Source organism: Phalacrocorax aristotelis, chromosome 1 (assembly GCF_949628215.1).
Source record: "Phalacrocorax aristotelis chromosome 1, bGulAri2.1, whole genome shotgun sequence".
Classification (NCBI taxonomy): Eukaryota; Metazoa; Chordata; class Aves; order Suliformes; family Phalacrocoracidae; genus Phalacrocorax; species Phalacrocorax aristotelis.
The window spans coordinates 194,697,288-194,716,077 of record NC_134276.1 but is presented as its reverse complement, the minus strand read 5'-3'; the positions used below and the strand labels follow the sequence as shown (position 1 = coordinate 194,716,077).

Genomic DNA, 18,790 nt, shown 5'->3' with positions numbered 1-18,790 from the left:
TCCTTCATGGTGTTGCTTGCTGAATTGTTTCTCTCAGCTGCCTTTTCAGTCCCAGCATGAGCAGTGTCTGAGGGACCTGAGACAGGAACAACAGAATGGGAGGAAGCACCTTTTTTTGAAGAAGAAAATCTAGACATTATTTTAGAATATCAAATTATGACATTTTGCTAATTTGGGTGCAAGACTGCACTGGGGCAGGAAAAGTCCCCAGCTGCCTTGGATGTTAGGTGCCTCCAGCTTTCCAGTCTGCAGTGGATCCGTGTAAGCTCTGCCTAGGAATGCTGCTCACTCCCAGGTTAAATGCTCTGTGTCCCAGAGGGGTGCAGTTTGCTTCTCTGTTGAAATATTTCCGCAATATGTGTATGCTAATCCCACTGGGGAAAAAATACCAGCAAAAAAGAGATTTAACAAGTCATTGAAGAAGGTAGAATTTGAAGATCAATAATGCTGTGTTTGGAAATAACCCTCCTGTTTGTGTGGTGGACCATTCTCCAGCCTTGTATTCAGTGGGGCTTCTTTGTACCCAGTGTAACCTTGCCTTTTCTGCTGCTGAAAGAGCACTTTTCACAGCTATTTCTCCCCCCTGCCTTTGACCTCCATAGCAATTGGACATGCAAGGCACCCTTTTATTCTAATTTGTTCTCTAAATTGGTTAAACTAATCCCACATTAGTAGGTTTGCATTGTCACAGCCATTCTGATGCAGGCATGGCTTGTTAATGCATTTAAGCGTCATGATAAATGATTCCTTTTCTTAAGGATGGGGGTACTGCATTGCTTTTCTTCCTACTTTTGGGATTGATGCCCTGAACACTTGAAGTTTTCCTGGTGTTTGCTTTTCATACTTTCTTTAATATTCTTAGAAGCCATTTCTGTCGGTTTTGAATCCAGTTCTGTAAGGCATTTGTCTATTACTAAGAGGGCATTTAATGGACTAATGAATGAAGGTTTGGAAATGTTTATGGCAAGGTTTTAATTCTTTTACATAAAATGGAGAAACATGCAGAGCATGGTGATCAACATAATAGAATAGTGATGGAATGGAAAATCAGATTGTGTAGGAAAGCCTTATACCTCTCAGGTATGTAAACCTTTAATACATTAACACTGACCATCCCAGCCCTGATCCCATTAAGCAATTAAAAACCATGAAACTCAATCAAAAACATCAGAAACTGTAACAAAAATATCTTTGGGCAGACCAAAGTACAAGTGGTAAATTATTGCAAAATAGTGCTCAGTTAGAAGAAATCTCTTATTTTAGCCCTTCCAAGATAAATTCCTGCATCCAGCCTTAAATAACTCCTGCCCTTTAATGACCTCAGTGACTTGCTCAGCTCCTGTTCTGTCACTGGGACCCAGATGTAAGCTTCCACATCTGCTGCTCCAGCAGCTCTGTGAATGGCTCCTAAAGACAATGTAGAGGTTTCCAAGCATGTTGTTGCAGATCTCTTCATAACAAATTGTATGATGTTAGGCTACATAGCAAGACTGTCATATTGTACTCATGGCACTCAGAGGCAAATGAGATTCTATGAAATGTGAGTTGCTACTGAAACTCTGAGAAGCTTCTCCAAATTTATTGAACAACTAGAGTATTCAAAACCTCTGTTAGGATCTGTGAGCCATTATCTTAGGCACAGTACAAATACATGTGGTTTGCCCTATGTGCACCTAACTGCTGTTTATGTTCTCAAATACATCATTGAGCTGCTTCTGGGCTTTTTTTTTTTTCCAGGTGACATTAGCAAAACTCACAAAACACATCCTCTCCTTGTTACTGTGTGGGAATTAAGACTGAAGGCAAAACCTGCTCAAAAGGACATTAAGTTGTTGGAGCGTGTCCAGAGGAGGGCAATGAAGCTGGTGAAGGATCTGGAGAACAAGTCTTATGAGGAGCGGCTGAGGGAACTGAGTTTGCAGGGAGGCCTTATTGCTCTCTACAACTACCTGAAAGGAGGTTGTAGTGAGCTGGGTGTTGGCCTCTTCTCCTAAGTAACTAGTGAAAGGACGAGAGGAAATGGCCTCAAGCTGCATCAAGGGAGGTTTAGATTAGGTATTAGGAAAAACTTCTTTGCTGAAATTGTGGTCAGGCATTGGAACAGGCTGCCCAGAGAGGCGGTGGAGTCACCATCCCTGGAGGTGTTCAAAGAATGTGTAGACGTGGCACTTGGGACATGGCTTAGGAGGCTTGGTGGTGTTGGGTTAATGGTTGGACTTGATCTTAGAGGTCTTTTCCAACCTTTATGATTCTGTGATTCTGTGACTCTGTGATGCAAAATGAGTCTGTCTCCTTAGCTGGTCCCAGCCTTGTGTGTGTGGAGAGCACATCTATGGTGGCTGCAGGCTGCCAGTAGATGCAGGCTTAGCACAGCAGCATAAGCATATATATGTTTGTGCATGTTCTGGTGAATCAAAAATATAGGTTCTGTTATTTCTAGGATGGAAGCACTAGATTCAGCGTTCTGCTTTGGTTAGTTTGTAGCTGAGACGTGAATGTGGTCATTCAGGATCCCATCAGAAAAGGATAACCACTGTGGTAATAGATAGGCTGGTGAAAAGGTTTTTACCTCTCCTGTTGGAGTTGTTCCAGCTTTTTTGGTAATTAAATATTGAAGTAGAGACTTCAGCCTCAGTACCAATACCACTGACCTAAGCCACTGTGCTGTATAAATAACTTCTTTTGTTCATTCTCTGGTCCATGGAATGTTTCTAAGGGGAACAGCTAGTGTCAAAGAAGTGGAGAAACTGTGACTCAGGAGTAGCAGGCAGGTTGGTTGGTAAAGTACAAAGGTAAAAAATTAGTAGTTTTCAAGCACCTGCACTGACATTTGAACCCAAGCCTGTTTTGTAATACGTATGCTACCCATGGCCTTATTGGCTCTTCTGTGGTAGAAAGTTGTGGATTTTTGTGTCTCCTGGATGGGGAACTCCCCACCTACCCAAGCAAATTGTCCATTTCAGGTGACTAATGGGAGAGTAGTCACAGTGGGTGAGCTTAAGCAGAAGGAAGTCTGATGCCTTTTTCATATGCATTTCTCTCTTGTTGGTTTCTGAGGGTCTTTCCTCAGATAAGGATATTTTGCAGGCACTGTGCAGCACTCCTGTAAGCTAAGCAGGGCAATGCTGGGCAGATGCCCACATACACAACTTTGAGACTCTAGGCAGCAATCCCTCTGCCTCGGGAAGATTATAGCATGTACGGATGAGGTTGTACATTAACTTTATTCTAGAGGGGAGAGCCTATTAAGTAAACTGCCAGCAGGAAGCTGCCTCACCTCAGCTCCATAAGATCCTAGGCCTAATGATTTGCCCGGATTACAAAGGCAAACTGGGATCTTGAAGTAGATTTTCCATGTCCTAACTTCTTATGTCTTCATCCTGAGAATATTCTTTTGCAGGCTGGAAAGATAATAAGTCACAGGTAAGGTCAGTTTTCCTAATAACACTAAGAAATGTGATTAGGAGGAGTTACACCAGGCATTTTCTCTGATAATGCCTCTTTTCCTTTTTTTCCTTTTCTTCTTTCCAACCTTTCTTTTTCCCTGAAAAGCTCAGCCAAAGTCAATGTGAGCAGATGATGTGAATCATTAAAATTTAATGGTGTCCTACATGCACTTTCTCATGCTTCAGGAACTGTATGTTTTCACTACTGTTTTGTATTTGATGGAGTCATTTAACACCTATGCTTAGCAGATGTCAGATTTTCAAAAGCTGGCTATGTTTTGTAGTGAATAAAGAAACAATGAAAGAGAGATGGACTGAGACGCTCCAGGACACCCAGGCATGTCTGCTATAGAAACACTGACTCATGCTGAGGGCTAAAGGTTCATCAAACAACTGGGAGGAGAGCTGTATTTAACCATGTACTGCATTTAACCCCTGAAATCCAGGCGACTTGCTTTCCAGTTTGGTGGGTTCAGGGTTTGGTTTTCAGACAGCAGAAGTTGGGCCAAAGACTCTCAGGCATTTTCAACATGTCCATGACAGCACCGCGAGCCAGTGCCTCCTGCTGGTGATGCATTCCCTATGTCATGTCACCTGGAGTCCCAGGATCCATATGCCTGGGGCTGTCCCAGCCTCTTGCAAAAAAGAGGACAAAGATTTCTGTCCTTGTGCACTTTATCTTTAGTATTGCATCACAGTATTTTACTACCAAAAAGTAGAAGACTTTATCCTATCTGAAATGTTTGTGGGGTTTTTCTTTTACTAGAAGCTTGGCCTGTCTGAGTTACAGAACTCGCAGTTTAGAGTGTTTAATAAAAGTGCTTGTGGCAGCATTATTAAGATAGTAGATCAATTACAGCTAGAGGGAAAGCTTTCATTTTCCTTCCTGGCTTTTTATATTTTATCCTTTTTTTGTGTGTGTGATTACAAAGTTAATGTTTTGGGGCTTTTTTTCTGACAAAAAATGCAAAAAACCCACAAGCACTCATTCTTTTGTCTAGTTAGAGAAATTCCATCCTTGGCTTACATCAAGCATCTTCATTTGTATCCATAGTGAATTAAGGCCATTGTTCTTTGAGAAAGAAGACAAAATACTCACATTAGAAACATGGTCATGACTAACTTGATCTTGAAGAGATTCAATTTGAACAAGCTTTGAACATTGGGATAGTAAAGAGAACTATTTTTTAAAAAAATAATTACGGACTTTCCAGCCCAATCTCTTTAAAGAGATGGGAGTTACATACAGTTCAACAATAGCTTGTGGTTGAATTTCATAACTGTCACAAGGGACTCCAGAATACATATAGATTAGAATAAAATGATCTAATAGCAGCTGGATATGCATGTGATAATTCTGACTGAAGACAATACAGCTATTTATGTGAAGAAATAGATTTTAGCCTGTTAGCTATTATACCAGAGAACTAAATTCTTCCCTAAGATGTGCTTCCAATTTGATTTAATATATATATATGTGTGGTAGAAGAAAAATCTATTTAGTGTTTTCAGTGTTGTACAGGGAACACAAAAGCTTAGAGAAAGAAGTTGTCCCACCTGTAACTGGAGCCAGCAGTTATACTTCACATTTTTTTTCTAAATTCTTTCCTTCCTCTGTTTTGAAACAATTTCTGCTGGCTGTTCTTATCAGTCCTTTCAATGTCTTATTCCACTTACTAACTCTCCCCTGAGCAAAGGAAAATCCTCTTTTGTTTTTCTGCTGATCAGTTCTTTTAAATTGAGCTTGTAAGTAAGTCTCATTCATTTTGTACAATCTCTCCACTGGAGAACTTGAAGGTGAACAGTCCTTCTCCCTCTAGAAAGTATTTACAAATAAGGAAGCTGTAGTCTTTCTTTCTCTAAGCTAGCAGAACTAAGAAGAAATCTCATCAATCTGCATGAGGCCCGTGGACAGAGTATCATCACTTCAGCATGAATTTCTGACTTAAAGCTGGCTCACCTACATGCAAATCATGAGGGTCTGCCAACAGACAACAGCACTGTCCCCTTGCCAAAACACAGGAGGTTCCTACCTGAGGTAATGCTGGCTCAGGTATCTTTATTTCATATGGTGATTGTCTACTGATTATTTTAATATTTAAAGCATCCTCTTGCAGATTGTTAGATGCCCTCATGACCACTGAGTAAACTAGTTCTCATTCAGATCTTCATTTAACAGATGTCAGTCATGAGCTTAGATTAAGACTTGTATGATTAAGCTGGGGCTTAACATTAGTTGTTGATCTATCAATTATATAAGATATGCTTTTGTGTGGATGGCACTGTTTGAAGCTGCATCTCCAAGTTGAAAGGACAGGGGTCTCTTATAGGCAGTGCTACCACATGATGCTGCAGTACACCTGCATCCAGCCTCCTGGTAGTTGGTGACAACTTGGTGACAAGTCTGTCATGCTGGAGCCAGTTTTCAGAGGTCTGCATGGCATTGTTTTTAAAAAAGTTTAAGGGGTAGCCAATCTCTTAAACTATTCGGTCTTCCTTAAGACATCCTTGTTTCACATGGAGGAAGACTTGCCTTTGCCTTTTGACAACAGGAGAAGAATAAAGGAGATAAAAGAAAGGAAGAGAGGATCAGAGGTGGATTAGCTTGACTTCTACCTTTTGGGATAGAATTCTCTAACTGTAACTGTTTGTTAGCTTCCCAGGGTTAAAGCAGGTTGGACACAGAATCCTTGACTCTAACACAGACCTCAGCACTGCTGCTAAGGGTGGAGCCAGCAGCCCTGCTAATGGAGCCCCAAAGCCCATTACTGGGGCTGGACTCTGGTAGAGAGAACACTGGACTTTTTTTCCCCAAACACACTGTCCTGTTTGAGTGACAAGCCCGTTCTGATACACAGAGCATGGAGAGCGTGCAGGTTAGCCTGCTTTTCCTGACGTCTCCACTTGGTGTTGAAAGGGTTAACAATGTTAGCATTTACTGTAGCAGGGCCTGGTTTCCGATGAATAGGGGCAGTTTGTGCCTTCTCAGTGCCTGTTTCAGGCTGTCCTCATCCTGCACAAGGCAACACTGTATGCGTTCAGATCCTGAAAGTTCCACTGCCTGCGGGGCTTGACTTTTCTTAACCTTTTTTTGGTAAATAAAAGCAAAGAAAAAAAGTCATTGTTACCTCTTTGAGGTTTAAGGACTTAGTTTTGGATACCGTCTTCCTCCCAGAGTACCACTGCAGCATAAATCAGAATTTGCAAATATGTCCACGGCTAGCAACTACACTCAGAAGCAACTATAGAGTTTTGAACACTACAAATCATATAGAGGAATGCAAAATTGTGGGTTTACATTGAATCTGCAGAAGGTAGTCAGCCAAGTGAAAACACACCCAAAATCTACCTCCTTCTGCTTTCAATGCACCACTCCCTAATTACAGAACAATATTTGTTTTACTGTCAATCACAATATTGCTGCTTAAGAATTCTTAAAGTTTCTTAGTCTTCTTTTCTGTTTGTTTTATTTTCCTTTGTTGTCTTCTTTCATTCTATTTTTCACCTCTGTTTTTCTTGTCACCTGGAAAATTTTAATTCTTTGTGCTGTCTTCTATACACCTCTACTTTAACCCCTGTTTAATCAGAGTTTGAGTTCAGTGAGTAAAATGTGAGTTAAAGCAGCCAATAAGCACTTCCAGCTCACTACATTACCATGGACATATGTGGTTTTGGTCTTAACTGAAAATAACTCAATATAAAAGCCAAAAATTAAAGCAGTTTGTGAGTAAACCAAAAGCTATCAGAACCTGGAGGCCAGTGAAAGAAGTATTACTGTGGGCTTCTCTGCTCTCGTTCAGCAGCCAGATGCAAAAGTCTGCTTTGGGATGGACCTGTCAGAAACACAGATGGAGTCCCTTGGAACTAATCTTGAACACAGTGAAAATTAAAATATGAAGTATTTTAAAAGAAATATGCTGTGTTCAGCAGAGTGGCACCTGAAACACCAAGGTCTGTTTCATCAGAGTGTCACCTGACCTGCTCTACACCCAAGCCACTGGCAGGCTGTCAAGCTTTTGGCCCTGCTGGAAGAGAAAAACTGTTCTGTTGATTCTGGCATCTAAACCAAATGTTAGTGTCAACATAAAAGTATTAAAAGATGAAATTCCTTATGGGCAAAACTAATTCCATTTTGACACATTCCTAACAATCACTAGCTCAGGAAGGACATTATGAGGTAAGATTTACGTTTGCTTCTAGAGAAAGCTTCTTTATTCAAATTAAGAAGAACAATGAATTTGAAGCAAAGTTTGAACTTTTTTGTATATGCAATAATATATATGCTAACTAATTTATGTTATATATCAAATAGGAACGTCTCTTGCTTTACGTTAAAACTAAATATTCAGTGACACAAAAATGTAAGGACAGAAAAGAAATAAACTAGGCTAAGTCTTGCATAACAACCCACCACAGCTTCATCCAGTTATTCCAATGCAGAAGTCCTGGTTCAGTTTTGGATACCGGAAGCAAATCTAGTAGTTCAGTCAAGGTGGAGACTTCTGCACTTCCATTTGCTTCTAGTGATAATTGTGCTTATTAAGAAAACAACCACCCTATAACATCAACAAACCTTTCATAATTTTGATAGTACATGTTCAAATAAATCTAGTTATTTAAATGGAGTTGGCTCAGGTTACACTGGAATAACCAAACACAAGGTTAGATCTGGATAGTTACATACAGGTTTTGATGACAAGGAAAGATAATTACCAGTAGTTCCTTTCTCAGCTGCAACTCTGTTAGTGTTTCCTCCTCTTCCCACACAGCCAATCCTCTTACAAATGCATTTAAAAAGTCTTGAGCACATGGCTCCATTCGGCACGTGCCTCTTATGTGACCTCAGGACAGCACAGAGTTGTCATTTTGGCAAAGTATTCCTTCTGACTTTAAAGTTATCAACTAATGATAGTCCTAGTTTTTTTCTTCACCCATTTTCTGTGTATAATTTTTTCCTACTTCCAATGTTTATTTTTAAGATGAAGTTCAACAGTAACTTTCCTTCAGTCTGGTATAGGAGATTGCTGAAAGGCAACACCTGGTAAATAGCAAAAAAGTTTTAGCTGTCAACAAGCAAGTTAATATAAATTCATTGGCGGTATTTACGCTTTTTGGAACACTACATAATCTGTAGTCTGCTCTCTTAAAGATAAAATTTACTACATTTCAGCTATTATTTATGCTAATAATATGTTTCAGTGCCCAGGGTTTAGTATCATAGGCTGATTTCAGTTGCACGGATGTATGCTGTAGGGGTATTACTCCAAGATTGTTCTGATGTCAAAGAACCTTCATATACTGAAAGGTCAGCACCAAAAGCCCTTTGCAGAGTGCCTAAGTGGCTGCAACCACATCTCTATGTTGAGACCGGTTCTCTTTGTGGCATCTGGCAAAGCCCCTGCTGCATCCCCTGGCAGTACGGGGTGTTGCCCTGCACACCCAGTACTTTCCAGGCAGCACAGAATGCGGCTCCTGCCGATGGCAGTACCGCATGCAGGTGCAGTAAAGCACTTCTGTCAAAAACAGAAATATTATATTTCTGTGGCGAGAATATGCTGAACCACAGCAAGGGCAAAAAAACAAGATTGTGCCGTTCAGTCTGCATCACCATTCAGGTTCTCTGCTTAGGACCAAGTCCAGCCCCCAGCCTATGGAGATTTATTTCTGGGGAAAGAAAGAGAATACTTCTGACTGAACAAGCTGAGTAGTTCTGCAGTTGCTATACTTCAGATATCTTAGGGCCTTGGTGGAAATAGGCACTCAATCCTCTTTGTCTTTGACTCCTCTAATCTCTTTAGGCTATACTGATCTATACGGGAGATCTCTGCAGAGAAGCAGGTGCCTTGTCATAGTCACCAAAAGCAGCCATAGTAAAAATGAATACATTTTCCATCAAGGAGATCCGAGGTCTCAGAGGAGGAAAAAGTGGTGCAGGTGGTCAGGAGCAAGATCAGATCGGTGCAGTGGTTTTCAGTCGACCTTCATTTGCATCATAAAACCATCATCTTCCTGAGCACAAAGAAACAGCAGGGCTGGCAGCCGCTCAGCCCCACAGCAATAGGCATGGCACAGGTTGGGAATCACGAGCACTGGCTGAGCTGGTGAGGGATGTTTCACACATTGCCTTCATTTCTGAAACACTTGGCTCTTGACAGTGCTGTTCGTCTCTCACTTTTAAGAGTGCTAAAAGCTTTTCTCTCCTCTCTGTGGGGGGTGGCCAAACACAATTTAAGTAATTGTGTTTCTGCTGAAGCACCAATATATTTTGGTTGCCATTGGTGGTTCTTATTGTTGCAAAGAACAATCTTTCTGTTAACCTAATCTAACTGATCACTTGGAGGCTGCAAAAACTGTATGTCGTTTTTAAGCTACTGTATCATGATGGCCTTAGGGAAATTCTACAGATGCCTTGCCACAATCCATTTCTTCCCCGTGATGAGCTACCAGGCTAGTTGCTTGGATTCATTTGCCACAGCTGTTTACCTCTTTGACCTCAAAGCTACAAAGATGTGGTGCCAGTGAAATACAAAGGAGGGTGCCTTTTGAATTACTGATTGTAATAATTATTTTCTAAAGTAAAAAGAGACAGGAGATGGTATTCTTCCAGCTGAATCGAAATACTTGGGTGAGTATTTTGGCTTCACCTTTCAATAATTTTCTTCTTTCTTTCCTTTTTCTGTTAACCTGTAGACATAGATAAATGAGCAACACAATATTAATGTGCTTATTAGTCTGGAATAATTTAAGGCAGACTAATATCTCCCTGACAGAAAGTTGTCAGCTCAGGTCTATCATGGCATCAGTCATTGCAAGCTATTAAATTTCTGCAGCGGCCTACTAGGTAGATACCTCTTTTTATTTATTTCTGCAGTTCAAACATACCCCATTTCCATTTTGACCACAGTTGTTCCTATCTGGTTGTGTTTATTTATTTGAAGTTATTTATAGGTGATACTGTCCCCAGCTAACAACTCAGCATGCAAGAGCTGATGAATATTAAATTATAATTTGTCTAAAAACCAAAGGCAACAAATCTAGGTCAAAGATATTACCTTGGGCAAAGTCCACACAAGTTCTTTTGCATCACTGAATATGACAGATCCTGTCTTTCTGCTTAAAAATGCTTATAACTGATCAGGCAGGTGCCTTTTTATGCAAGCAGCATATTATTTAAAAACACCTCAAGAGGTAAGTGTGCAAATTCTGGGCTATTATCCTGAACATTAGGTGACCGATCTAAACAAAGAACTAGGGGAGTTTGAGGATCTCCTCACATTCTCACTTGTTGAAGCTGTTACTTGGTATAAAAATCCACTAAATGCCTCTACTCTGCCATTTCACTTTTATATCCAATTTGCTGCATAACTGCTAGTTTCCTGGTCATTTGTGCTGTGCTTAGATAACTCTGTTCTGGATTGAATTAGTTCCTTACTAACACAGGCTAGTTTTCTTCTGGATCCACAGAGAGTGTGGCTGAAGTCAGCCTTCTGCTGGAGCTGCTAGCTTTGAACAGTAAGAACGTGGGCACAGGCACACCAGGTGGCTTAGGAAACAAGGCTCATCCCTCCACAGTCTACAAAGACCCTGTAGGCACACACAATGAACACAAAGTGGATAATTTCGGAGCCTGATGGCAAGGGTATTAATCTGGGAAATAAAAAACTGAGGTTCAGTTTTTTTATCAGATGGCATTGATCAAGTAGAAGAACTGCAGTAGGAGAGACTGTCCACTGCCTGCCATCCTCCCTCCTCCCCTACAGAAAACACTCAGTAGGTGTGGTTTGGGCATTCATTTAAATGGAGAAGAAACCTGCACCCATGCAAAGGGATTCTTCTGTTGCAAAAGATGTTTGCTACGCATAGGAGTGCTGAAAAATTAACGCCACAATGAAGAATTATTTCTGTTCCTTGGCATTCTCTGAAGATGTAGGAATATGTCCATGCCCTTGCATCTTATTATGGATTTGAAACGCTCTTGGTTGCATACCATCAGTAGTAATTCACAGAAAAATTAATTCTTCAAAGAATTCATCAAAGCACAGTATAGTATTTTCTGACACTGTAGTGGTGTTTTTATGGTATAAAGCATTACCACAGTGTTGAATTGCTCCATCTTTGCTGAAAGGTGGGGAGAGAATATATGCTTGAATTATGTGTTTCTGCCTAGTGAAACATGCATATTAAGGTTCTGCAGGTCACTACTGTGATCTAGTATTGACAATGAAAATAAAAAAACCTGCAGCTCTTAAAAATATCAATCAACAAATCAACATTTTTAAGCATCAGTTTCAAGGGGAAGGTCTGTCATACGAGGTGTCATATCATAGGATGGCACACATTCCCACGTGTTTAATTTTCATTCCTTGAAAAGTCTTTGATTGCCAGTGGCTGCAAATATCTTCAAGTACTTATAAAAGAAACATTTATATATACATATATGATAAATTCTTATAATAAAAATATTTTTATATTTATTAGGTATTTCTTAATGCATGTAGTGCAAAAGTGGCCCAAACAAATGCAACCTTCAGTTCTGTGTTTAATTTCTTCTGCTTCATTTCCCGTGCAAAAGTTCTAGCTCTGTGCTGTATCAGTGACCTGTATTTATCTTACCATTTCCATCTATTGAATTGCAAGAGAGGAGGCTGCCACTTAAAAATGTCAGAAAGATCTGAGTTGTCTGACTCTAGAAAATAGCCTCGTATTGATTAATGACCTTACAGATCACAACAGAATTGTAGATAGCAGTATGTAAGCAATGCTGTCAGGCTCCACAACTCTCTGTGATTTCATCTAATTAGTCTTCAGACATCTTCATGTTGATTTCATAAGAGTCAGAAAAATGGAGAGTCCCCATTGACAATAATTCATAGTTGCTTGATGTTTATCTAATGAAACGCATCAGAAAATTCTCTGAATCCTTTTGAAAGCTATACTGAAGGCATAACAGAAGCTACGAATTCATCCAGGTGTTTCACATAGCTTTCAACATAAAGCTTCTTTTTTGTTTGTTTCTTGATGGTACCTTTTAATGAAGTCTTCATGATTGGTCACAAATTTAGTCATGTTATGTCTCCTTAAATTTAGCATCGCATGTGCCAACCTAGTGCACCTAGAATGGTGTCTAAAGAACTGACAATTGCATAAGGAAGTCATGAATAAGTCAGTCATTGGGCTATTGAATGGCTTCATCCCATTGGTTACATGGCACTTAATTGCTGTTCTTGCTACTTGCCACCATCCTTTCAGTGAGGATATCTGAGACAAGCTACATGACTGAAGCTGCTGGAGTTCCTGAATGGTGGGAGAGGAAGACTCTAGACCTGCTGGTACTGGGCAGTGGATAAAGCAGATGACCAGGAATGGCCAAGGAACCTGGAGTGCCAGTAGTGGCCGCTGAGAGAGACAAGCCAATGCAGAGGTAAAAAGAAACCAGAAGTGGAAACCACAGCTGTCCCTGGTTGATTGCAAAATCCAGCTGAAGCTTTTCCTGTGAGAAGAACATTTATTAGGTCAACTAACCAGTGTAGATTCTCTAGTGTCTAATAAGATGAACTCACACGAGAGTGCCTTTATCAGCCACAATCAATAAGATCACTCCCATTTACAACTTATTTTCATGGCTTTGTTGCTCTGTCAAACTTGATTGAAATTATTAGATGGATTAAAACATTGAACATTGGCTGTTGGGTGGAGTGAATATGTGGACAAGTATACATATTCCAGCACAGTCACATAGGAAAAGATCATAACGAATGTCCGCCATGGAAATTGCTGAGGACACTAAAGGTCTCTTCAAGCTGCAGACACTGTGAATACTTTAGTTCTATTTAACCAAATATATCATTTCCTCACTATACTCTTTCTAGAATATAGGTCTTTAGCTTTTCTGTATAATTTATTAAATCCATCTAGGTTATTTAAAAAAATTCCTGGCTCCCTGAATAGCCATAATAAAGAGAAGCAAAATACATATGAAAAATACATTTAACAGTAGAGAAAGACATTGGTTGACCCTTCAAATGTCACACATATTTTTGACTCTCACAAAAAGTTTTATCTAAATACTCACATTTCTTCTGTGCATCCAGATATGGGCATTGGATGACAGAAAATGGAAAATTCTGCCTGAAAACTTTGGCTTTTTATATAAAAAGTGTGGTTCTTTGTCCTTTTTCTTTCACTGAACATAACAAATGAAGCTACAGAGATCCAATCGATCAAGTTCCTGTTAATGAGAAAAAGGACTGAAGCAAACTATTTAAATGCATGTTGTTGTGGTTTAGCTCCAGTCAGCAGTCAAGCACCACACAGCCACTCGCTCACCCTCCCTGCCCCCAGTAGGAAGGGGGAGAGAATCAGAAGGGCAAACATAAGAAAACTTGTGGGTTGAGATAAAAGCAGTTTAATAATGAAAATGATCTAATAATCATCATCATCATAATTGTAATGAAAAGGAAGAGAGAGAGAGAGAAACAAAACCCAGGAAAAATAAGTGATGCAACCGCTCACCACCCGCAGCTGACCAACGCCCATCCCGTCCCCCAGCCACGATCGCTGCTCCTCCCCAGCCAACTCCCCCCAGTTCATATACTGGGCATGACATCATATGATATGGAATATCCCTTTGGCCAGTTTGGATCATCTGTCCTGGCTGTGTCCCCTCCCCTCTGGCTTCTTGTACACCAGAGCATGGGAAGCTGGAAAAGTCCTTGACTAGTGTAAGCACTACTTAGCGACAACTAAAATATCAGCGTGTTATCACCATTATTCTCATACTAAATCCAGACCACAGCACTGTACCCGCTACTAGGAGGAAAATTAACTCTATCCCAGCCAAAACCAGGACACATGTCTGCAACTTTCCTGATCGTGCTTCCAATAATTCAATGTATTCACATTCTTTGGTGATGAAGCACCTTCTGCACTCTTATCTTTGAAGATCTATGCTGACCTATTTTGTGAAATAAACAGAGATGAAATGCCTCTTAAATCTATGTCTAACTACAGGATTAGGTAAAAATTTGGGAGATTTGAGAGGTGTCATGCTCAATCCTTATTTCCAGGATGCCCAGGGACATACCTGAGTGATAACGGCCTCCTGTCTTGTGAACTAAAGCTGCAACACATTCCCTTTCTAGTTACAGTCTGTCTCCAACATTGCAGAGCCTGCGTGTTCAATCCAAATCCTACCTGTGGTCTTAAAACATGATCACACATGTGTCTTCTACAGTTCCTGTACTCTAAGGGAACAACCCCATTTTGGAAAAAGAGGTATTGTCTATGTTTAATTAGCGTGAATCTAAACTCCTTTTTGATCAAGCATTGCTTATGTACTTATGTAGTGTTTGATGTTTTAATATTTAACCTAAGCTTAAAGACAGAATATCTTGGCCATCAATGTTATCCATTTAATCAAGGACAAACATTCTTTTTGGAAGAAAATAAGGGAGAGTGGGCCAGAGAAAATAGCCTTGAGTTGTCCTTAGATGACATGCAACCATATATACAGATAAAAAGGGTTAGGGTATTTCATTCATGAAGAGCACCAGAGACCACCAAGGACCCCTGAGGAGAGGAAGACATGTGCAGAAGGATCTAAAGTGGAACCAAGAGGAGTGACTTAATGCTGTTACACAACCTATGTAGATTAAAATGAGTATGTATTAGATAGGCAGAATATGTATGAATTTATTGTAAAAATATAATAAAGGAACTGGCTTTGGGGTGCTTGATTTGTGGAGAACCACTGAGCACCCAGGCTTGCACAACCCTGAAATAAATAAGCAATGTCTCCCATGAGTGTGGGATTATTGACTCATTGCATAGTGGGTGAAGAATCTATTTTTTGGACAACAGTACCACTAAGTGAAAGAGCTGGAATATCCTATGCCCTGGCTATAGACTGGGCATACCATAACCTGATTGTTGTACAGGAAAAATCAAATGTGTGACAGAGAAGAACTGGTCTTATCTGCCTTTCAACAATACTCAGCTGGCTACTGTGCTACACAGGAGGTTTTCCTTTTAAATAGCATATTTAATAGTTACTAAGAATGACACACAAAAAACCCCAACCCATAAGATATTTTGTACTGTAGCTATTCTTGATGGTTTCAGACAGATGAAGGATAGTTTTATGATATTTGAATATTGCCTAAGAATGTTTGATCTTCACCCTTCCAAATTTGCAGATGACACCAAGCTGAGTGGTGTGGTTGACACACTTGAGGAACAGGATGCCACTCAGAGGGACCTGGACAAGCTCCAGAAGTGTACACATGTGAACCTCATGAGGTTCAACAAGACTAAGTGCAAGGTCCTGCACATGGGTCAGGGTGACCCCTGGTATCAATCCAGGCTGGGAGATGAAGGGATTGAGAGCAGCCCTGCAGAGAAGGACTTGGGAGTATTGGTGAATGTAAAACTGGACAGAAGCTGGCAATGTGCACTCAGACCCAGAAGGTCAACCGTGTCCTGGGCTGCATCAAGAGAAATGTGGCCAGCTGGTCGAGGGAGGTGATTCTGCCCCTCTGCTCTGCTCTGGTGAGACCCCACCTGCAGTGCTGCGTCCAGCTCTGGGGTCCTCAGCACAAGACAGACATTGACCTGTTAGAGCGGGTCCAGAGGAGGGTCACAAAAATGATCAAAGAACTGGAGCACCTCTGCTATGAGGACAGGCTGAGAGAGTTGGGGTTGTTCAGCCTGGAGAAGAGAAGGCTTCAAGGAGACCTTATTGTGGCCTTCCAGTACTTAAAGGGGGCTTGTAAGAAAGATGGGGACAGACATTTTAGTAGGGCCTGTTGCGATAGGACACTGGTTAATGGTTTTAAACTAAAAGAGGGTAGATTCAGGCTAGATATATGGAAGAAATTTTTTACAATGAGGGTGGTGAGGCACTGGACCAGGTTGCCCAGAGAGGTGGTAGATGCCCCACCCCTGGAAAGATTCAAGGTGAGGTTGGATGTGGCTCTGAGCAACCTGATGCAGTTGAAGATATCCCTGCTCACTGCAGGGGGCTTGGACTAGATGATCTTTAAAGGTCCCTTCCAACCCAAACCATTCTATGAACCTAAGTTTCTATGATTATTTTGAATAAGCGTTAAAATTGTTATTTTTGTTATTCTAACTCCCTACTGAAAATAAAATTGCATCTGTTTCTCTATAAGCCCATTTGTTTGTACACCTACACCTGTCAACCTTCTTTCTTCTAATGTATTATTATGCTTGTTTCCTCATTAAAACTGAAATAAACAGCAATAATTATGCTGATATGCTTATTTTTAATCCATTAAAAGCTGGTAGTTCAGATAGTAGATATGACTTTGTAGCACATGTACACTTTCAGAACTGTAACTACTCTACTTCTCCCATTTCCAATGTTTACTAAAGCATATATAAAATTCAACATCCTAAAGAATTCACATTTTAATAAATGGGAAGCTTCATCATGCAACAAAATAATAGTTTGTTTTCTTTTGTTAGACCTTTTGTGCAGAGAAAAAACATGTAGTATCTAAATATATCAGATGCTGATCCAACCATGCAGAAGAGCTATATCTAATGAAAATCACTCTTCCTTAAATTTCTTGCCTCAGCAAAGTTAATTTTGATTTTCTTTTTATGAGTTAGAAAACAAACCATACTTAGATAAGTGAAGTGTTGATAATGCTGGAAGAACATAAATGCACGTTAGAGAACTATTTGCTTTTACCTGATACAGGCATAGCTATTTATTAATTTTTTCCTCGTTCAACTAATTTTTGCATTTATAATTCCTAATATAAATTATAATTCCCAAATTGTTTAAGCATATGATAGAATACCATTAAAAATCAATAGCCCCCAAATACATAGTTAAAGTTAAATATGTTTAAATGTTTTTGTTAAGTAAAGCCAGCCAAAAAAAAATATACCTTTGATAGAAAATTCAAACATTACCATCTCAGTGGTATGAATGTTTGTTTCTCTCCTGATTGTTGATTGCCTGAATCCGTTGCTCACAAAATCAGCAGCAGAACTGCCACTCACTTTAATGAGGCAAGATCAAGGCCGTAATTTTTACCACTCTGAACACATTCCTTACGAGTGTACCTGCATTGCCTACCATGTACAAAAGCATACCAGTTTAAATGAGTAAACCCACTGATATTTAGCAGTTGTTATGTCAAAATGAAAATGCTGATGGAAAAGTCCTTTCATCCCCTGAAAACTGCCAGAAATCCGTGTGCTCTGTTGGACACAGTTTTCAAAATGAATCTGCAGAATTTCAGAACGAAGACCAGCCCACCCAGGCCTGTAAGTCACAACTGATAGCAATTGGCTGCTGTACAAAGAGATTGTGTATTAATACATTTTTGTACATCAGAATTATTTTGTACCTAGATTATCCTGTACTCCCAAAATATGAATACTTACAACTTTGCTAGTTTGATACACTTAACCAAATTGTCTGTTATTTTCAGACAAAAGCTGCACCAGATGCATGCACATATGCAAACAAAAATTATATCAGTACACATATTTTGAATAATTAATTTTTTAAAAATGGCTCGTGGACTACACATCAATGCCATTTCCATGAGAAAACCATTGAATGGGGAAATAACTGAAAATATAGAATTGCCTTGCATGGGGGATTTCATCATCAATGGAAACAAAATTTTACACTTAAGCTCCAGGAGCAATCTTGAAGAACAGACCTCTGTTTAAAAAATTCTGACTCTGAAAAGAGATTTGAAGAAAAAAATGTCTTATCATTGATCACACAACCTCATTTCTTTCCTAACAGTAATTTGTAGACTGACATCTGAATCCTAATAGTAATTTCTAGGCTGACATCTGAATATTTTCTGCTATAATATGCCACATCAGATTATTTTGATTTGAGCTTTGTACGCTTAAAACTGTATTTCTCATAACGTGGCTTGAACTTTGTCAGCGTTAGAAATCCAGTGACCCTGATTCACCACTCTGAGGATGAAATCCTGGCACATAAAGCATTATCTTATTGATGATAATCTTATTGTTATGTCACAGTTGGAGCATGGTATTACCAGTATCATTATAAATAATATTAATATTAATATAGTTCATATTATTACTATTTTATTGCTTATATTTATGATATAATGCTACATTATAACCCTAATATGCAGTAATGAGTGGTAATATATGGTAATATAAAAATCAACAGCAATGGTAATAATGATAACTGATACATAATTAATAGCCTCCAATCAGAAGTGAAGTCTCATTAGCCTCCAGAAACACTTAGAAAGCCACAGTCTTTCTCCCACAGAACATATATGTAAATTCTTTTGAGACTGGGAAAAACGTGCCAA

At 39.7% G+C, this 18,790-nt stretch overlaps 1 long non-coding RNA gene across 2 annotated transcripts; it reads left to right on the top strand.

The window, feature by feature from the left end:
* The first annotated feature begins 3,233 nt into the window (after positions 1-3,233).
* On the top strand, positions 3,234-16,870 carry LOC142051752 (uncharacterized). 2 transcript variants are annotated; one of them, XR_012658620.1, is made up of 3 exons: positions 3,235-3,423; positions 12,696-14,720; positions 15,641-16,870. It is a non-coding gene; the product is annotated as an uncharacterized LOC142051752 (long non-coding RNA). The 2 variants fall into 2 exon arrangements; XR_012658619.1 differs by lacking the exon at positions 15,641-16,870 and having other exon boundaries at positions 3,234-3,423; positions 12,696-15,245.
* Positions 16,871-18,790: the final 1,920 nt, after the last annotated feature.